Source organism: Budorcas taxicolor, chromosome 3 (assembly GCF_023091745.1).
Source record: "Budorcas taxicolor isolate Tak-1 chromosome 3, Takin1.1, whole genome shotgun sequence".
NCBI classification, from domain to species: domain Eukaryota; kingdom Metazoa; phylum Chordata; class Mammalia; order Artiodactyla; family Bovidae; genus Budorcas; species Budorcas taxicolor.
In genome coordinates, this window is record NC_068912.1 from 4,751,654 (window position 1) to 4,774,333 (window position 22,680).

At 43.8% G+C, this 22,680-nt stretch overlaps 1 protein-coding gene and 1 non-coding gene across 4 annotated transcripts in view; both read right to left on the minus strand.

The window, feature by feature from the left end:
- The window catches only part of PBX1 (PBX homeobox 1), a 334,001-nt gene that overhangs the window by 196,177 nt on the left and 115,144 nt on the right, over positions 1–22,680 (minus strand). The gene's annotated exons all lie outside the window — the stretch shown is intronic.
- TRNAF-AAA (transfer RNA phenylalanine (anticodon AAA)) lies at positions 15,578–15,649 on the minus strand. Its single transcript has one exon. It is a non-coding gene; the product is annotated as a tRNA-Phe (tRNA).

A 22,680-nucleotide genomic window follows, 5' to 3' on the forward strand; every position in this document is an offset into this window, starting at 1 on the left:
CGTCCCCTGCAAGAGTTTCTGAGGCTCCTGCTGACCCAGTGCCAAAAATATAAACATCGAGCCAGGGCAGCGTCCTTGCTGAAGTAACCACCACTGAAAGCAGAGAGACACACTTTAACAGCAGACAAAAGCAGTGCTGTCTGGCTAAAAGCATATGAAGCTGCTAGCTTGAAAATGTTAATTTATTGGGTGACGTTTTTTTACTGGATCCTTAATACCTTGTGACAGGTACTGTTCTGTCACTAACTGCTGAAATACTGGTAATACTTTGGTGTTTACATAATGTTTTATAGCCTACTTACCCTTTCAATAGCATGAGTATGTTTAATCTTGATAATAAACCTATGAGGTGTTATTATCTCCATACCATAGAAGAGAAAACCAACACCCAGAGAGGGTAAACGACTTGATCAAGACCACACAGCAGGTAATCACCAAAGCTAGATGAGGGCCCCATTAACCGAGCCCTGATAGCTTGCTAAATGCCTGTCACAGGGCTGGTCACCACCAGGACACAAAGATAGGTAGGAAAAGTCAGTTCAGTTCAGTTCAGTCGCTCAGTCGTGTCCAACTCTTTGCGACCCCATGAATCGCAGCAGGCCAGGCCTCCCTGTCCATCACCAACTCCCGGAGTTCACCCAGACTCACATCCATCGAGTCAGTGATGTCATCCAGCCATCTCATGGGAACCCAATACAAAGGGAAAGCACCTTGTTCACGGAACCCGGCCACCTTTCAGTTCACTTCCCTCCACCTCTCCTAGGCTAGCCAGACCCCTTCCATCATCCCATCTCAGGCTGGGTCTCCCCCTGACACGCTCTGTACAACTTGACAAGGAGTTAATACAGATGCTCGCTCTCTGCTTCTCTCCCTCCCATCTCGTAGCAAAGCCACCACATTCCGGACAGTAGGAGAACAGCTAGGCACTGTCTACATAAAGCAGCAGGGCATCTTCCAGGGCCACTAAGGAGGCCAAGTAGCATGAATCAACTTCTCTCCCAGGAAACCAAAGCACCCCTCAGAAGTCCCCCATGGAGAAATCAGCAGAGCTCCCAGCTCCCCCAGCGTGCCTCCCTGCTTCTCCCTAACCCAGCAGTCAGGGCGTATTCCATCTCCTGCAGCCCCAGGGATTCCAAGTCCCTCGGGAGCTGCCAAGGCTTTCTGATGTACAGGCTGCCGCTAACACTGGGTTATTAAGCCCATGTTTGTCTCCACTCCTGCACAAGCCTGCTTCCCTGCCTGAAGAAAAGCCACACACATGCTCACACCGAGGGACACGGCGGAGAGCCCAGGAACCCACAAAAGGAAGTCAGCATGCCAGGGGTTAAGCACACCCTGTAATAAGCATCTCTGTTCCGGCATGTTGCGAAAGCCCATTACCTCCCGCCACATTACCTCATTCATTTCTTATATGCGGATGGTTTACTTTCCCATGAGCACCCTGGCTCCCCGTATGAAGTCCCCTCCTTCGCCTCTATTTCTCTATCCATCACATTTAACACTCTGACAGTAACAGTCTATAATGTTTCTATTCTACAAAACCGCTCTGTCAACTCCGGGCTTCCAGAGCAGCAACTGAGGAAAATAAATAACATCAACGCCAGGGACGACAGCATCACAGCTCCCTTTCTGCTGGGCTTTTTTATTTTATATTATTCTACCAGGGGAGAAAAAAGAACGGGGATAGGGGGAGGTGGAAGCAAGGAAGAGAATCTCCTTCTTATCCAGTAGACGCTTAACAGACCTGAAGGGGTGGTCACAGCATTTCCCTCCAGACAAAGACCTGACTTCCCCTTTCTGCTCTCGAATCCCCTGATCACCCCCCTTCCACATCCTTGGTGGTTTAAGAAAGGACTGCTATTTCCTGAACTGCATTCCTTCTACCTGCCACCCCAAAAGCAAAGCAACAGCAGGCACAAGGCACCCTGTTCACAGTGTAGGGTGATTCATAAATTCACATCATCTTTTCTGGAACAGGAGTCCAGGGAGAAGGTACAAGCAGTCCATGGGTCCATAACCTTTGTGCTGGGGAAGACACCCAGGGAACAGAGATTCTGGAAGCCAGGAGTCGATAAGGAAGGAAAAATTAACTCCTGTGAAAGAAACCACTCCAGAAAGCTGCCTCATCTCCCTATTCCTAGGGGTTTAACCAAAACTGTGTTGATTTTCATTATTTTAGCTATAAGCCACTTAAAACGTTATCTTTCCTCTAGCTTCTTTCTGTTTGCTTTGTTTCACTTTTGAAAAATATCCAGATAGACAGATAGATGCGAATCTTGAACGTAACTTGGCTTCTTCTTCAGGACCCAAATCATTTATCATTATGAATGCCAATTATCACCCAGGCCCACTGCTAGGTGGGAATCTGCAAGCCTGTCCTATGTAAACTCCATCTGCTGGGCTTTTTATAGCTTCACTGCCTCTCGGAGTTTGCTCTTCTTCACAGGTAGCACAGTGTTCGAGTTCACACAGCTGTGGTACTGGATCCTGGAAGCCAAACCTGACCTTGACTGATGGCTGTGGGACCTTGTTTCTGATTCCCTCCCTGCTGGGTCCTCACCGGGAAAATGGAGACAGTCATGTTTCCCAGCTCCTGGGGTGGTGGTAAGGATTCCCTGAGTCCATAGCCAAGGTGACTAAACCAAGATCTGCAGGTACTGCTCAGTAAATATTGGTGATGACCATGCATATATTCTGGCAGGGGTAGGGAAACCAGACAACCATCCAGTTAGAATCATGTCTGAAATAAGAGGCGAAGGATTTGGGGATGGGTGGCCTCTGGGCCCCCTGTCCAGTCAATTGCACGGACTGGTGTGCTTAGAGCCTTTAGTGGGTCATACAGAGGCCTCCCGTGCCAATGCCTCCATAGCTTCACATGGGGAAGGCTGCCAACAGTGTGTGCTGGATGTAACTACAGCGAGATTCATTCAGGATCAGGAAAGAACAGGGCTGAGGGGGAAAGAAGACAAAACAAGAACAACTAACAGCCTTTTACTGAACACAATTTTGTGATTCCTCCTATTCACCCACACGGGGCTGTTGCTCAAAGAACAGGGATAAGAGGTACCTTGATGAGGATGAAATGCTCTGTGCATCATTATTTTTACCAACAGGACCATTATCATCACTCGGCTTTGCAACCAAGAGCAGCTAAAAGGCACTTTGCTGTTGTTTTGTTTTTGTTTTATATTGACGTATAATTGATTCACAATGCCTTGTTAGTTTCAGGTGTACAGCAAAGTGATTCAGTTTACACAGTTTTTTTCAAATTCTTTTCCATCATAGGATGTTACAGGATGTTGTTTCTTATGCTGAACAGTAAGTCCTTATTGTTTATCTGTATTATACACAGTAGTGTGTATCTGTTAATCATGCACTTTAAACCTAAAGGCCTTGCTGCTACCCAAGCGGTCATGGATTTTCTTTTTTCTGTCTCAAGTGAGGATAATGGTATTCACTTACGTCCACCTCAACTGCCCAGGCCCACTCTCCACCAATGGGAAGTCAGACCACAGCACCGCTCAGCTTCAGCGCAAGGCCTGCATTCCAACTGAAGGGACTGATGTGAGAAAAAAGTTAAGACCAAATGGGATATAGCGTGTGTGATACCTGGAGGCAAAGAGGAACTGGTTTCCAATACTTTATTTCTTATCTGGTTCAATTATAAATGTCACAAACAACTTACTGACTGAGCAAAGATCACCTCTGTTTTTATGACATTTGTGTGTTGGGGGTGAGGAAGTGAGGTAAGGACTATATCAGGCTGACTTTACTTCATTATTTTAAATGATCACATTTCATTAGTGGTGCTTATAGTACTACTTGACACTCTAGTCTTTCCTTTTGATGACAGGCAAAAGTGACCCCGAGGTACCAAAGGTAACTCTCCTTAGGGAAGGTTGAGCCTTTCATATAATTTCTTTCCAACAAATTAACATTGAGAACACCTATGTATAAAGAAGGTATTGGAGGGAAAATACACAGGTAGGCACAGTTCCTGTGTTCAAACGCTTATAATTTAGTGAAAAAAGAAGGACTTTAAACAAATGACTAAAAGGCTGAATAAAGGATTGAAATCATAAAATATATGCTTATTAAAACCACAGATATTTTGTTCCAGGAACATGGTAGAGGAGGCGATTAATCTGAATGGGTTTTAGGAGAGCTTCCCGATTTTCACAGAAAGATTGATATCTGGGAGGCTACAAAGCTTTGTTTCAGTCTTTAAGGGCTCAGCTGTTGCAATCATTCAACCGAGGTTCAAATCCTCCTTCTGTCAATTACTACCTGGGTCTTTTAAGGAAGTTACTTAACACTTCTAAGCCCACTTTACTGGTCAATATAATGAGTACACTGATAATACAGCCTTTACAGTTTTGCAGGGATGATTAAAATAAATAATGAATGTAAAATAACAGTGCTTGGCAAATAAACTGTAAGCTCATATTAGCTACTATTATTATGATTATCCTTCCCCAAACCCTATGAAGTAGGTGATGCTAGTATTGAGATTATATATATATATTATGAACTAAATACACTCCACTTTTATCATTGAGAAAACAGACACAACATAAACTAGGTAACCTGTCCAGTGCCCCATGGTAGACAGAGGACCTGGGACACAAATTCAGGTCTGTCTGACTCCAAAGTCCAAGTTCGTTCTTTCCCACCACAACAAACCCTGGCTCCTCCCAGAAAGGAGATCCCAGAAACTTGAGAGCTATGCCTTGGAAGCCCCTGAAAATAGAGTGTGATTATCGGAGACTGTGCTTTCTCTCTGGGGAGACAAAGTCAAATGAATGTCAACAATTGTACAGCAGCAACCACAATATTCTATGAAACTGGAAAATCTGCCCGCGTCTGTAATGAACAAGACTCTAGCGCTCATTCGAATCCCCTCCTTCCCTAATTCCCCTGTTCTTATTAACGCCAAGCCCATCCTCCCAGTAACCAGATCAGAAACCCTACACATGAAGACACATAGGTAGAGACGGCACCACCTCAGAACCTAGGTCCAACTTGGATACAACACAGCAGAGGCCTCTAACCCTGGCGAAGCCTCATTGCTGGCAGTTACAGGCTTAGGTGGTATCTGCGACCACACCCTCCAGCTATTTAGGGTCAGTTATAATCGTTAAACAGCTTTTCATTATACTGAGTCATCTCTCATCTCAAACATTTTCTAGAAGCCAAATTAATAGATGACTTAAATGATTCAGTCATCCTTGAGTCATACCTGTCCTTCAGGCTCCATCTTTGGATGCTTACCAGGCTCTGCTAATCTTACTTTCAAAACAGTCTAATCCTTTTCATTCCTGAAATACCATTCACTTATTCACACCCCAGGTCCTTTTGTCTCCTGGTTAAAGCTCTGTCTTCACTCTCTCTCAAGTCTAATATATTCTGCACATTTTTACCAGACAGAAAGTTCCTAACTCTGGCTCCAGCATATGCCATCTGTGCTCAAGTAACCACTGGGTCTCCATTTCTCACCACTTATCTGGAACCTTCTGGTGGACACTTGGGGCCACAGGATCAATAACAATCACAGGGGCCTCACTTTATCCACTATAGCCTCTTCTCCATACTTCCTCCAATTTGGTTCAAGTGACCATTTCAGAAGACAGTCTCATAAGCAGACCAGGCAGATAGAAACAGGTGTATACAAGTTCTATGGAAATATCTAGGGCTATATATCCACACATGGATGAGTCAGGACTCTCCTCAGTTGCCCTGTCTAGGGACATCAAGATAGAATTTTGTACTAAAGATGCCTGACTCTGCAGAACATTGGTATTAGTGGGTAAGATGGTAGCTATCTTTGTTGGTATATGGTATTTATCTCAGGGTTTGATCCCTGGGTTAGGAAGGTACCCTGGAGAAGGAAATGGCAGCCCACTCCAGTAGTCTTGCCTAGAAAATCTCACGGACAGAGGTGCCTGGCAGGCTACAGTCCATGGGGTCACAGAGTTAGATACGACTTAGCGATTAAACCACCATCCCCACTGTATGTCTAAGCCTGTCCTAAGAAATTGGAAGAATATAAAAAGACACTGAAGTCAAAGTGCTTATAGTCCAATGGGAAACTAAATATGTAAAAATTAAAATGAGGTGCAAAAAATAAAATTACAAAGACTAAGTAATATAAGTTATATATTACCTTGAAGGAATATACAAGGCAAAGTGAACACAACGAAGGACTATCTAAGACTGGGTCACAGTCCGTGAGAAGAGTCTCTGCTAGCATCTGCATGATTAGCAGTAGTTTTACAGTGGAGGTGGTAGGTACAGGAATTCCTATTAGAAGAGATGGTTTTAAGAGTGGAAGAAAAAAAGGGGCAGCTTTTAAGTATTTGTAGCTTTTAAGTATTTCTTAAGTATTAAGGAAATGTTAAGAAATAGCCCCAGTGAAATAGACAAGGGCTAGATCATGGGGTTAATGTAGGCTAGCCTAAAGATTTCAGGGTCAGTCATGAAGACTTCAGCCTCGCACGCTCACCATACACACACACCCATTCAGGATCAGATTTAAAGGATACTCCCGAGGGTGTGTCACGGGAATGCACAATTCCCAGCAGGCTGTAGAGTTATGTCTTCCACTCTACTCGGCTCAGCATATGGGACTTCAAGTGAGTGAAAGTGACATTTTTATGGCGATAATTTGAATTAGTTTAGATTTTTAAATAATTTGCAAACCTCAGGTCTTAGACTACTATTAATATCAAAATTACTTGTGACATACTTCACAACCGATCACAGCACAATAGTTTTGAGAATCAGGACTACAGCTTCTGACACTGGGGCTGCCAGTGAAGAATCCTCAATAGGGGTATGGCAAGCAGGTTTACAGGTTAAGAGTGTCAAGGTGGATTGGATCCTAGAGAGGGCAAACAGAGAGAACTGGGGCAGAGACACCAACTAGGAGGTCAGCTGTCTGGGTGAAAGGCAGTGAGGGCCTGACAGAGGGCTGTGGCAGATGGGGAGGCCGGATGATACAGGATATAGTTAGGGTGTGTGTGTTTACCTTTATACTCCCTCACCTGGCACCAAGTCTGGCATAAAGTGCTCAATAAATGTTGACTGTTAGAATTAACACAAATTGGCTAATATTTTGATGGGGGTGGGGCAAGCTTAAAAAAAAAGAATTCGACACAAATAGGAGGCTTCTGGATTTTTTCTCTTTCAAATGAAAGAGAGAAGGAATAGAGGAAGAAGATTTAATGTGGACCAAGGGACTGAGGGGGTCTGCCCTGGATGTGTAGAGTTTGAGGATTGTGTTGAATGTAGATGTAGAGATACCTGCTAGGCAGTTATACATGCATATCTGAAATTCAAAGAATCAGTCTGGGAGGAAAATACAGGTTTTCATTTACCACTTGTTGAATAAACATTTATTGGACATTCACCTTGGTTCAGGCATTGTGTTGTTCAAGGGGGAAATGTAGAGAAAGAAAAGTCCCCTGTCCTCAGTGAGATTACAAGTGATACATTTGTGAGCCATGAGTATTTAGGTGATAAATGAAGTCATGGGCAATGGTGGGGAGTATTTCAGTCAAAAGAGAGGCACCACTGAGGTTAACTGAGAAGGTTCCACCAAGGAGCTATGAAGCAAATCAGGATGAAATGGAAATGCGGAGAGGTGAGAGTCTCATCATAGAAGTATCACTGGAACTAAATACAGCAATAATCTACTATTGAAAACAGTGTAGATTGGATTTGTTAACTGGGAGCTCCCATGACCTGGAGAGGTAGAAATCTCACCTCAGCAGAAGCACAGGAAGTTTCTAGAAGTTAGAAATCTTAGCATCACTGGAGGGGGTGTGACGCCTAGAACAGTCCTACCAGAAGGCTTCATGGGGAGGCAAGACCTGAGTCACTAGATACAGAAGAAACAACGGGCAGTTTCAGATAAAATCAGAACAGAACATGGCCCACCCAGAGGGCTGGCCATAGAAAACACTGTCCTTACTCTTCTGAAGGGCACTCAGGCATAAGATAACCTCTGATCAGAAACAGGTGTTAAAAGTTATTTTGTGTTCAAGGCAGCAGATCACCCTTGGAGTCTACGGTCAGAGCCACTCTTCATTGGCTACGTGATGCTCAGGAAAAGGCCTTCCTCTGAACTAGCTGGACCTGGAGAGCAAAAGCACAAGAAAGCTACAGCGGAATGATGGATACACCACGTGAGAACAGCTGATGGCACCACTCTCACTCTGTCCTGCCGGACGAGTCAGCCCTAGGTGGAGGCCAAGGAGAAAGAGTGGAGGGGGACCAGGGGTGGCGAGGTGGGAGCTCTGCCCAACCACTTAGGCACTGTAACCATCTACAGAGTAAAGGACACATCTACCTGAAGGATGCCACACAAAGGCCGCACTTTACCCTCAAAAGCATATGCTGCACTTTACTAAGTTTATAAGACTAGCAATTTTTGGCATTTCTCTGTGCCAGACTTGTCCTCAGCTCCTTCTAGGTTCCTCCAAGGCGCCCAGAGAATGGCTGGCCCACCCTAAGGAGCAGGCTCAAGCTACCATGCTGCCTTCCATCCCACAGAGGGAGCCTGAACTCCAGGGCTGGTGCAGAGACCCCTCTTCTTATAGCACCAGTCAGATCTTACTGGGAATATAAGTCCGCCAGGCTTCAGTGGCAGTGGGGAGGGCCTCTAGGCCCACCCCTTCTCCCCTTCTGCTGAGACCTCAGTACACACACCATTACAGTGTCCAACAGAGGTCCAGGGAGGATCCCAACACAGAGGCACCCCCTGGCACAGCTGGGCCAAAGCTCGCAGATGCCACATGGTATGGTGGAAAGAACGCATCTGGATTTAGTCTTCAAGCTACAACTTACTAACTTCACAGCTTCTGGTAAGTTACCTAACCTCTCTGTGCCTTGGTTTCCTTATATAAATTAGAACATAATACAAATATTCCCCTATACACACATGGTTGCTGTGAAAATTAGGTAAGTTAATGCTTCCTGGAAAGTTTTTTTACTTTAATCTTATTTTTAAGTAGGTATCTCTCTACAATATAAAATCACGTCCACAGTGAACACATTATGATTCCCATTCACTGCTGAGTCTTGGTCTCTACTTTGCCTCCATTCTCTCCATCCCTTACCTCACTCCGAGTCTCCACGGGCAACCATGTTTATTCCTTTGTGTGTGTGTATCTTTTTAGAGCTTTTTGAAAGGCTATTTTCAGGGTAAAGCGCTCTATCAGTTAGTGATCATTATTGTAATGGGAAAGCAGGCTAGGAGGGCAGGATGGGATGGGTGGTTGTGTTATCTATAAGCGGCCCCATCCTCCTGCACAAAAACCTGCCTCATTATTACCATGAGCACACTGATCTCTCTCATTCATTCGTTCATTTATGCATCCATTCATCATTTGCTGAATGCCCGCTATACTCAAGGTACTGGGCTAAGCATAAGCTTCATTCTAGAAATTCCAGCTAAAGTTAGTAAGTGCATCTATGGAACCTCTGGTTCACATCATTCTCATTTATAGTTACCCTGACCCTCATGCTATTTTTTCTGCCTGGCTATGAGCTGTATATGGCCAGTGACCATATACACTATACACTTTTAATATTTCTCCCAGCATACGGTGTGCTGCACACAAATACATCTGGGGGCTTCCCTGGTGGCTCAGTGGTAAAAGAACCCCGTGCAGGAGGCACAGGTTTGATCTCTGGACTGGGAAGACCCCCTGGAGGAGGATACGGCAACCCACTCCAGTACTCTTGCCTGGAGAACCCCATGGACTGAGGGGACTGGCGGGCTGCAGTTCATAAGGTCACAAAGCGTATCAGACGTGACTGAAGCAACAAGCCATACATGCACACAAATACACACAACAGACGTTCAAACAGACCTGCAGACTTGAGACGGTCACGGGTCAGAAGTCCCACTGGGTGGTGCTACAACAGTTACGCAGGCAGCCTTGGGTCCAGCAGCCTTCCTCTCAGACCCTGAGAAAATCCAAGATGGCCTGCAGGCCCTGGCATAGGCTCCAGACTGGGAGACTGCCCAGCCAGGTGTGGCTACAGGAGAGTAAGCAAATGCTCTCCAGGCTCTTACTTGGCAAGTAGAAGAGATAGAGCAGGAAAAGCAAAAGGAAGGTAGCTTAGAACAGTTTAAAAGGTGGTGAAAATGATCAAGGAAAGAAGTTACTCTTCAGAAGGAAATGTTATATGCCAGCTGCTCTCTGGTGAATTGCATGTGTTGGGACAAGAATTTCCAGGAATTGTCCCTGCCCAGAGAGTCAAAGCACTTCCTTTGTAAGATCCAAAAATTCTCCGTTTTTAGCACATCCTTGAGCTGCCCTTCAGAACCTTCTGCATTCTTAAGTATTCCTTCTCATTTTGCCATCCTGTGACTTTGTGACTTTGAACTACAATGTAATGTGGCCTGTGTCTCCACTGCTTCATCTGCAAAATGGGGGCAACAATTTCTGCCCAACCTGTAATATCAGATGCTGATGGGAACCAAATGGGTTAATGTTGAATCCAGGTGTGCTATAAAAACAAAATGAACCACTGGTGTTAGAATAAGTATGAGATACGAAAAAAAGGTGTTATTTTTTAAATGAAAGATTTCAATGTAAGGACCAACTCATCACACACACAGCAGTCACTTCACAGTCTTTCTTTTTCTTTCCTTTTCTGATCTTCTAACCTTAGAGAGACCTTTCTGGCCTCTTCTCACAGCAGGCCTGACAACCACTTCCAAAAAAATATAACATTAAAGGTTAATTCCAAAGGCAAGCATAAAGTCCTTTATATTCCTTCCCCATCAGCCCTTTTATTGTCTTTCTGTCTGTCTGAGATGCCTTCTTTCCCAGAAACCCACAGCCAACCCCCTTCCCAACCCCCAGCCAGCATCCAACGTGGTAGAGATGATAACTGATAATGCAAACCTGCACTGGAGAGAGCGCGCGAGCACAGAGGGGAGGCCAAGGAGGAGCCGGTCAGGATTCATGTAATCAGAAGGGTTATCTAATGCTAGTTTCATTCTAATTGAGTCAGTACCATATGTCACCCTGCAATAACATTGCAAGCAGCATGCAACTGAATACATATTTAATTCACATAATGGGTACAGCAGTAGAAGTAATCAAGGCAGTTTGCCATAAGCCATAAAGAAATGTAGCTTGTTCCTATCAAGAAACATTTGGCACTTAGGGAGAGAACTGTATCGCCAGCGAGAGGCGAACTGCATTACTGCAGAAGCTCCAGGGGGAAGGCGGGAAGGGAGGGGTGGGTGTGGAGAGCAGGGGGAGAAGATGAGGAGAGGGAGGAAGAAACGAAAGAATAAAATCACCAAAGAGATGAAAGCCAGAACCTCGATCCACGTCGAACGAAAATCAATGAAGTAATACTATCAGCGGATCGCTGGCCATCTCAATATAATTAACAGTAATGGATTTATTGGCAGAAGCGTAATGATTTAACGTTAAATGTGCCTCAGAATTTCCTGTGCTGTCATGGGCCCTTCTCATTCCCTGCTGGCCCAACCTATGTCCTGGGAAATAGATGTAGCTGTGGAGAGTTCAAAAAAAAAAAAAAATTTCTTTTTTTACACCTCTTCATTTGGATTGGCATCTGACAGAAACCTGCTCGCCCATTCCCTTCATTTCCTCCCTCAAGGAGATGATTAATACTGCTGGGCAATGCTCATCAATATCTTTGGACAGATCAACTGGAGTTTTCATTAAACCCATATTAATGTCCTAGATACACAGCTGTGGACAGGTTATTCTTTAAAAAAAAAAAAAAAGCAAAGAAAGAAAGGAAAAGAAAGGAAGAAAAAAGAAACCTTCACCTCAGTTAACGCTCTCTCCTGGAATTAACAGGAAACCTGGACCCTTCCCTCTCATTAGGGCTTCTTCCACCAACATGTTTTGATGTATATTTCATGAGGATAAACAAACATTCATTTCACTTTGGGAAGGTGTTTGCTGTAATGTATTGTCAGCGTAGCTGGCAATGAGGGGACATTAATTTCAATTCTGGTGTTTAAACACTTTGGCGAGCCCCAATTACTCATTCCCCAGCTCGATATCAGGAGCCCCAAAGGAAGGTCGCTGGCTCTCAGAGCGGCCCTGGGCGCCAGCAGAAGGCGCGGCTCCACCCGCCAGCCGGCTGGCTCTTCTCAGAGGGAACTGTTTACCCACCATTCCTCGGTCCGATGGCGACACGAAGGGCCACTCCTCCAGCGAAGATCCAGACTGCGCTACTGCTATCTTCCCGAAAATCTGTGTGCTAACAGGAGTCTAGAATGGAAATTAAAGTCTACTTTTTCTTGGCCTAAATCTGAGGATGCCAACCATTTTATGGAGAAGAGCAAAGCCTCGTAATCCAGAAAGGTAAATACTGAAAGACAAATGGGAGCATGGAGAGAGGACCATGCGTCACTGGATGAAGACCTTAAAATAGCTGCAAGAAGTGCAACTGGAGGGACTCCTGGTAACACCTTCCAGCCACCCCACTACCCATTAGAAATGTACATGACAGCCTTTCCATCTGCAAAGAATCGGAGATGGAGACCTCCCGTACCACAGGAGAAAATGTGTGGATGAGTTTGGCAAAGTGAGAAGACTAAACAGATAATCAGAGTATTATTCATATGTATCTCTATTTCTGATTGCATTTGCAACTTTAAAAGTTCTTTAGCAATGCAGCAAACCTCTCTTTCAAGCTGTTAATGTATACACTCTCAAATACACCAGAGCATCTATTTATAGGCGCCACTAGCAAACACTTCACTGATATAAAGAAACCTTTTAAATAAGCTGGAAAACTACTCTTAAGTCTGTCTGGAGGGTTATTTTCAGCAAACGATAAACTATCTAAAGGTAGATGTACATATGTTTCAAAGACATCACCCTGACTAAATCTGAGAAAAGGAAAATGAAACGATGACATGGGCCCTGCAATGAGTAAGGAAGAGCTGGGAGAGCCAGGCATTCCCCCAGCAAAGGCCTCTGCCACAAAGACTAGTCCCCAGAAAGCACCATGGTAGTCCCAAAGGGCTCCTGTTGGAGTAACGTGATACACAGGGTCTCAAACAGGTGCCTACGGGAGGACACAGCTAGGGAGTTAGGGAGATCTGCAAAGCAAGAAACCAGTCATGAGAAAGGACACCGACCTGGCCCTTATCAAAGTTACTCTTCCTTAAGTGAGTGCTAAGTCCACACTTTCTCCAAATACAGATCCCTAAAAAGAACCCAGGACGGAGTACCAGTGCTGGTGATGGTTACTAGACAACGATTTCACCAAGGAAATATTTCACCGGTGAAATACTGCCAATGAGACATACAAAATGCTCTTCAAGCCTTGCACGTTTGGGGGCTTTATTCAAATGCACACTGAAAATCCCTGTGATCACACAAGCTGGACTGGTACATGGTAGACACCAGTACATGTGGACCACTGGTTCAAATCCTGAAATATTTCTCCACCAGTTGACAAAAGCTGTGCCTTAACCAACCTCTCTGCCTCCAAGTGACACACTCTTTTTGCCCCAGTGTCTCTCCTGTGCTTTTCCGAGGCCCCAGCAGCTGAGCGTTACTGGCCAGCACACAGAAGTGAGCCCTGTCTTGAGGATCCTGCTCCAGCACTGTGACCCTTGCCCACTCTCCCCAGCTGGTGACCATGCCACCCTGGCTGTTGTCAAACAGTCTGAAGACCACTTCTGCATCCTACCATTAACAATGATCAACGCATCCCTCATTTATCAAACAAGCTTAACTAAGGTGGAGAATGTTCCTGACTTGCACCCAGCGGACCAGGGAAAGTAAATAGAAACCTTGTCTCTCTCACTGACTCACCTCTGTGAATCCAAGGAGGCATCACCCCTGGCCCCCATCCCACTTCCCTGGCCCTGCAAATAATAACAGCCTGGTTGGTTGCTACTCTCAGTCCCCCAATTTCTTTCTGCCTTGTAATACCTTAATGCACACCTCCTTCTAATCATTCTGGAGCAGCCGAGGAGAGGTCTTGTAGTCCAGCGGTTCCTGATGCTACCCTATGCTGCAGCTGACCCTACTTCACTTTCATGCATTGGAGAAGAAAATGGCAACCCACTCCAGTGTTCTTGCCTGGAGAATCCCAGGGACAGGGGAGCCTGGTGGGCTGCCGTCTATGGGGTCACACAGAGTCGGACACAACTGAAGCGACTTAGCAGCAGCAGCAGCAATGAAGGTCTACAGCAGGTAAGCAATATGCTGAAGCAATGAATACTAAATGGCTAACGTTAAGACTCAAACCCAGGCCTGACTAACTCCTAAGTCCAGCCAGGCTCTTCCCTCTGGGTGGCGCTGTGCTCTGTGACACTATCCATAGGCGACTGGCACTTAATGGTCTCCAGCCAGAAGACTGCAAGAAAGCCAGGGTCTGTGCCTTTCTCCAGCAGGAGGGAGGGCATCCCATGTAGACAGAGTGCACGCAGGCTTCGGGACCATACAGGTCGGGGCTCCTGTCCAGGTCTCCCCTCACACTACCTGTGCCACTTTGGAAATGCTACTCTGCTCCCAGTTTCCCCATCTGAAAAATGGAGATGACACCGAACTCATGGAACCACGGCAGTTATTGAGAAAATGTTCATCAGAGTCCGGACATTGCTCCTTATACAGAGCGAGTGTTCAACGAATATTTATTCTCCCACTGTCTCCAGAACCTCCTTCTATTTGCAGAGGAAACAGAATTATTCCCTGCACTGTGTCAGGGCTTGAAGAGCTAGGAGGAAGAGTGGAGCATGGGACCAGGCAGAGGACGAGTGACCTCCGGCTTTAGCTGTCCACTGCGGGCAAGTTGACTGTGCATTCCTTCTACCCCAGGAACCATGAAGCTAAGCTAAGCTAAGTCACTTCAGTCGTGTCCGACTCTGTGTGACCCCATAGACAGCAGCCCACCAGGCTCCCCCGTCCCTGGGATTCTCCAGGCAAGAACACTGGAGTGGGTTCGATGCATGAAAGTGAAAAGTGAAAGTGAAGTCTCTCAGTCATGTCCGACTCTCCGTGACCCCATGGACTGCAGCCTACCAGGCTCCTCCATCCATGGGATTTTCCAGGCAAGAGTACTGGAGTGGGAACCATGAAGGTACCCTTAATTTGTAGGTGAGGTAAGGACCCCCCCCCCGCCACCGGTGCTGGAACACTCTGATAAAGTGCTGCTATGCTACTTTCCTGGGCTAAAAGTGCATTTTTCATGAAAATAGAACTAAAAATAAAACAACAATAATAATGCAGAAAGATCTAAGAAAAGCCATTCCCATCTCCCAGGATAGCTGTGACAGCAGGAAGCCTTCAAAAAGTGAGCTACATAAAAGTCTGAATAACATTGGAAGATTCCGTAAAGGCTTTGGGTCATTAGACTCTTCTTAACAGAGCTAAAATGCTGCATTTGGAAGGCTAGGTTCCAGTATTGGTCACAGCACGTAATGTCCTGTTTCCTTAAGGAAGTCACTTAACTCTCTGAGACGTGGGTTCCTGATTAGTAATTGGTCCTAGGAATTAATGTCTAATTCTCAGGCAAGAGTACTGGAGTGGATTGCCATTTCCTTCTCCAGGGGATCTTCCCAACCCAGGGATTGAACCTGGGTCTCCAGCACTTTAGGCAGACGCTTTACCGTCTGAGCCACCAGGGAAGTCCTGTCTCTCAACCCAAAGGCTGGGGTCAAAGAAATACCTGGTCTGCCTGACCACATGGGATCCTTCTTCCCAGTGTCTTCCCATTCTGGCTTCTAAAATTTTAAAGCATCTTTTAAACCTGATTCTCAATACTAAGGGCAAGCACTAAAGCATAGATTTCCTTTGTTCTCCCTCAATTTTTCAGAATTCATAAAGCATAAGAGAAATCAAAGAATAAAGACAGTTCTTTTATTTCTGCAATATTTTCACAGAGTATCAAGAAACAGGGAAAACACGATGATAATACTCTCTGCCAGAGATAGGTAGACAGATCTATAGATATAACTACAAAAAGCAAACAGTACGTTCAAGCTGGAAGTATTCACGAGGATATCCTCATGGCTGCTTTAAATGTGACTCTAGCTGTTAGATGTTCAGTACAGAAACAAAAGGAAAGAAATCTTAAGAATAATCATAAAGCCTCGAGTGATCGCCCACCGATACTAAAAGGAAGAACAGGGTGCACGGTATAACAACTCAAGCACACATCAAAAGCACAAGCACATTTTCCCATCATAGTAGGTCTCCAGACCAGGTTTAGCAGTCCTTACCTAATTTACCCTATAACTAATCCACACACTGTGTACGTGTATGTGTGTGTGTGTGTGTGTGTGTGTGTGTGTGTGCACGCGTGTGTTACAGCCAGCAAGGTGATACAGCAGAAAGACTACGATTCGATTCAGATGGTCTGGATTTAAATCTCAATTCTACCACTGCCTATTCAACCCTGGCAAAGTCTCAGGACTTTCCTTTGTAACACAGGGAAAACAGCAACAGGAACCCTGCGTATCTCCAACACTGCAAGTCAAGATACTAAAAGTGAGCCATGTGGCCTGTTAGAAGGAGTACTGGTCTTGGAATCACAAGGTCAGGGTTAAAGTCTTAGTTTGGACATTAGCTATTTGACCTGGGGCAAATTCCTTGTAATCCTAGGTTTCCTCTTCTGTAAAGGAGGGCTCTATCTTCTGCCTTAGGGCACCCTGATGGGGATCAAATGAGATGACATCTGATATGACATGTGGGAAGATGTATACCACAACACAAATGCTACCGTGATTGGCTAATAGAGGCTCATGCAAAGGTATGCTTTCATTTGCTTACTGACACCCATCTGACAATGTTGAGCATTAAACCAAAATTTGATGATGGTTATAGAACCACCACTTTCCCTTCATCCTCTTCTTAAGGACAAGCTTAGTGAAGAGCTCTCCACATCAAAAATTCACAGCCTGGGTTCTCAGCAGGACTGGCATGTGGGGAAAATAAATAGAAGGAAGAAACGTGCCTGCCACTACTGTCAAATGGTCCATCCTTGCAATTATCCTATCTTCAAGGAAGGAAGGCGTGAGGAGGCAAAACGGGAATGGGAAGAATCCCCTTCCTATTCAAGTTGTTTCCTAGTGACAAGCTCAGTCTATGAGGGATTCTGTTATGGCCGAGACTCCCAGCACTTACACCAGAGGACTCTGCCACCAGTTCCATTGGCAGCCTGAGGAACGAGGTGGCTATCTAATAGAAAGCAAAAAATAAAGAGAAGAACCTGAAACTGGGTTAATCTTGTAGCACGTGATTAGTTTTTTTTTTTTTTTTTAAAGTTGAACTGATGTTTTTGAACTATGGTGCTGGAGAAGACTCTTGAGAGTCCCTTGGACTGCAAGGAGATCCAACCAGTCAATCCTAAAGGAAATCAGTCCTGAATATTCATTGGAAGGACTGATGCTGAAGCTGAAACTCCAATACTTTGGCCACCTGATGCAAAGAGCTGACTCAATGGAAAAGACCCTGAAGTTGGGAAAAATTGAAGGCAGGAGGAGAAGGGGACAACAGCAGATGAGATGGTTGGATGGTATCACTAACTCAATGGACATGAGTTTGAGCAAGCTTCAGAAGTTGGTGATGGACAGGGAAGCCTGGCATGCTGCAGTCCATGGTGTCACCTAAAGAGTTGGACATGACTGAGCAACTGAACTGAACTGAAGTTAAAAATACCCAGCTCACAGGTAGAGCTGATAGTTGATAAAAACAGTAATTAGTGACTAATGACCATTATTCCTAAAAGAAGAGCTCTTTGAGGTCAGAAGGGGCTTTGTTCTCTGTTTTGATTAACTGATTTATTCTACTGCTAAGCAGCAGAAGTGCCTAGCATCTAGAAGTGCCTAGCACCTAGCATCTAGCTCAATAAGTATTTATTCAATGAACAAACGGAAGGACAGATAGGAGGATAAATGGATGAATAGGTCCTTCCTGTGCATCCAGGAAGAGCCATACCAAAACTACTGCTCCTATTTCTAAATACCTGCAAAAAGAGTGTGTGTGTGATCGTGTCCGACTCTTTGTGACCCCGTGGACTGTAGCCCGCCAGGCTCCTCTGTCCATGGGATTCGCAAGGCAAGAATACTGGAGAGGGTTGCCATTTCCTTCTTCAGGGGATCTTCCCAACCCAGGGATTGAACCCGGGTCAAAATCCAATTTATATGCTATTTTCTCACCAACTTAGAATAACAAGAAAGACCTGTCTGAATTAGTGACAGCTCTCTAAGAGGGTATGTTATTGAAAAATAGGATGATTTCTTTCTAATTCTTCCCATTGGGCCTATAATATCCTTGGTAGATCTCATCTATTTTAATAAATCTATAAGAAAGGCTTATAATTATATTATATTATATGTAAATGATACTTTAACAAGACATAATCATATATTTGTATTGAGTACTTATATGCTACAAAAATACTAGAAAGTACTAGTTTGCTTGCATGAATACTTGGAACATCCCCTTGAAGTCTTTTTATACTATTAATTTATTCAGCAAGTTTACTTATCAGTTGGTAAATATTTTTACCACTGAAGACAAAGGTAAATTGGACTTTACTGGGACAGAAGATCAAAACTTTGCCAACAGCAGAATTTGAATTAATGTTGTTTCTTTTTGCAATTTGGTTTTCATTTACTGTCTATGTCTTAGTCTGGAACAAAACTCAGCAGGCTGTTAAAACTGCATTTCTCTCCTTACAGGCATCTAGGACTGCCAGTCAGCTGCAGTGCATCTTTGGACAGCTCTATCTCTAAAAAGCAGCTATAATTAGCCCCATAATTCTTCTCTTACACCATCAAAAGTAAAAAGATTTATGTTAAATGTCCAATTAGTTTTCCAACTTGTTTATTACCTTTCCAGTTTCATTCCCCACATTTTATGATCTGTACAATATATAGATGTGTGTGCATATATACATCTATCCATACACATGTGTGTAAGCAAACACACACACACACACACACACTTCATTTTCTATTACCTGAGCATAACAGAAAAGAATACAACTGGTTTTCTTTTCCTTTACAATTTACTGCAAAGAGAAGGTTTAAATTTAGAAATGCCAGACTCACACATAGTAGGTGCTCTATAAATATCTGTACAGTTATAAGTTAAGAACAAGCATAAATAGCACAGAAACTCAAAGAATTCAGAGTGTTCTGCCCAGGGAAGAAAAGTTGATGGAAAAAATAATAATAATGGTCTTCAAATACTTGAGCAGTCATTGTGCAAAAGAGCAATGGATTTGCTTTACACGGTGCCCAAGGGGAGGCCTCAGATAGATGGGAGAAAAGTTTCACTAAGGCAGATTCAGTTCCTCAAGAGAAAACAGCCTGTTTCATGTATATAACAGCCTTTTTGTTAAATAATAATTACCTTGAAGGGTCCTTTAAGGTAGAAAAATGCTGTGATCTCACTACCAATTTCTAGAAGTATTTACACAATATTCAGATGACATTAGCCAGTTCTATCATTGTAGTGGTAGGAGTTTAATACTAAATCTCTTTTGAATCTACAATTCTAAAATTGTATTGCTATGAACTTTCCCCTTAGCACTGCTTTTACAGTGTCCCACAGGTTTTGGGTTGTTGTGTTTTTTCGTTTTCATTCGTTTCTATGCATATTTTGATTTCTTTTTTATTTCTTCTGTGATTTGTTGGTTATTCAGCAGCGTGTTGTTCAGCCTCCATATGTTGTAATGTCCTCTCAGATACTCCTGAAACAAGCTCAAGGGCTTTGCTTCCTTTTTTTTTTTTAAAAAGGCAAATAAATATGATAAACATTTGCTTTATGATCTTCTAAAATATAATGCTTTAGTAACTGACTTCTAGTTCTTTAGTAACTGACTTCTAGTTCTTTATGAAAGACGTATTGGACCCATCTTCCTGGAAATAGGCTTTCTTTCTACTTTTATTAAACCATCAAGGTCCACCCAACCCACAGTATAGGGGCCAGTTCCACCTGCGATAGAGTAATGCAGCGGCTCCATTCTGTGGGTTCATTCTCACTAAGAAGGAAGAAACCACTAATTGATTGCACATGGTCACTGATATTTCCGATGACACCTCCCTGGTCCAGCTAAGACCAGATCACTGGATTTAAAAAGCAGGCGTTTGAATAAGAAGACATTATTTGTGAATCTTACCCCATAACTCGCTTTCTCTGTCAGAGTTCCCATCTTTAAAATAAGGCTGAATCTGTGTTTGTCCTGAGAACCTCCTTCAAGGGGCTGTTACAAAGATCAAACGAGAGCACAAATATTAATAGGAACCTACAGTGCTCTTCACAAGTTAGGGCCTGTTTCGGGATAAATTTTGTTAAATAACTGTAAAGCATTAAAAATTCTACCTTTTAATTACTTACAATTAAATGAATATAACTTCTTTTGACTTTTTCTTTAAAAAATTAGGTCTCAGATCTAGTAATTTGGGAATTTTTAATTGTGCTTGACAATCCGATGATCTCATCTTTTTATAAATAAAAAGACCAAAAGAGAGCTGGCTGCTTGCAGTAAAAGCCCAGACGATTACACATACTGTGTCCACCACCAATTTTCAATGGAGCCTGTATCATAACTCTGATTATGTTATAGTTACGTGTCTCCTCCTGAGGTCCCTAACTCCTCACAGCACATCATGCCAACTACCTCTCCAGTGTTCACAGCAGCAGACTGTCTTCCTCATTGTCTCATGAACCTCTTTTTGTTTGTTTTAAACCTCTTTCAAAGTGCAAACCAAGTTTGGCCAGGGTTTCCCAGTCCTCTTCCATCTCCTCACCATCATCTCCTGCCTGGTGATCATTTGTCAACTGAATAAAAAGCTGAGCCTAGTAAACAAATTATTTGATGAGGTTAATTAAGAGTGTGGAAGCCCATGTAACCTTTAGGGGGAGGATGAAGAGTAGGAGGAAAAGCTATCAGTGTTTATATATATATACATATATATTTACTGGCAAGTCCATTTCTCAAAACATCAGTCTCAATATTAGCAGATATGTGAAGAATTTGATTTCATTCTCAACTCCTCCTGCCTAGGTGAGGGCAGTTTCCTCAACGTGTACAAGATTTTTCTACCATCTCAGATAAATCTAAATTAAAATGAACTTAGAGCTGCCCCCTGGAGTCTGGAATACAGCATGCCCTAATTAACAAATGACTTTAGTGGAAAAAGCAGTTGCCCATAAAACTACTCTGCAGATGGTGGGCAAGAGAGGGGCTTCTAGCGATGGTGTCCTTAAATTTGGTCTTTTTAGCATTGTGTAGGTAGTGGCAAAGGTTGAGGAAGAGGAAATGATCTCTAGGAGATTAAAAAAAAAATCTCCCACTGGTGAGCTTAGAGGTAATTGAGAAAAAAGTTTCACTTCTAGGGTTCCCCAGGGACTGGGAGAAAGAATGCCCTGGATTGAACTAAGCAAGAACTCATGCTCCTGTCTCTTCTCCTTTGAACACCTCTGCCCCACTCCCAACAAATACCAGGCAACAAAACTGCTCAATACTCTTTTCACCTGAAAAATTGTGAGTTAAGAAAGATCACATCATTAACACCTCGCTCTCTCTCTCTCTCTCTCTCTCTCTCACACACACACACACACACACACACACACACATACACACATGAGATAAGGAGAAACTGGCATGCGTCCCCAAGCCTCATACTTCAATCGTAGGTGAGAAACTTTCTGACAACAAAATGTATCACAGGGATGCATCTTCGTTAATAAAGAGTTCTTTTACAGGAATAATTATGAGTGTATGTCTTAGCTAATGAAAACCAACAGATTACAAACATAGCTCAAAGGACCACAGGAATGGGGGCTGTTTCACCCTCACTAGACTGCGGCAGATGAGGAACTGGGTTCCTGAGATTTTTCACCTGAGGCCATGGCCTCCAGTTCATGTTCTCAACCTGTCATGTGAAGAAGGCCAATAGCTTTGCTCATCAAAAATGCAATTTCCCACACACGGAGGGCAATAGCACAAAACTATTTTCTTTCATTGCCAAATGAATTGTGTTTGGTGATCTGAAAGCATCATAAACTGCAGAGACACAGACCCATGAAGGATCATGCCTTTCATGCAGGCTGGGATACAGACAGAAAACTGTGGATACAAAGGAGCTGGACGTTGCAAGCACACAGGGAAAGGATGCAGATCCTGGGAGTGAAGTTCATGGTCTGATTTTCAGGATTGCTCTTTTGTTTTCTTCGGCCTCACTGTGTGGCTTGTGGGATCCTAAGTTCCCCAAACGGGGACTGAACTTGGGAGCCGGCAGTCAAAGCGCCAAGTCCCAACCACTGGACTGCCAAGGAAGCCCCAAAATTTGGCTTCTGACCACTCTACATGTTCCACCAAATGATTTCCTTGTCCTACATAAGCAGATGAATCCATGTGCAGTGAACAATCCCCTTTCACTTACACTTTGTTAGGAATTTGCCATGATTCTCCATTACCAACCATGTCAGTCTTACAATCCTGCCTTGAATGCACGGCATGATGTTGACCTGGAAAGAACATGGCTTTAGACTGACCTGGACATGTACACTATCAGATACACTTTCTATAAAATGGGGCCAATAATACTAAATCTATAGGGTTGTTGGAAATTTAAATGACAAAATACATACATGAACGACCTGCTTAAAACTTTGTTTGCCTCATCTCCATAACCTGACCCTA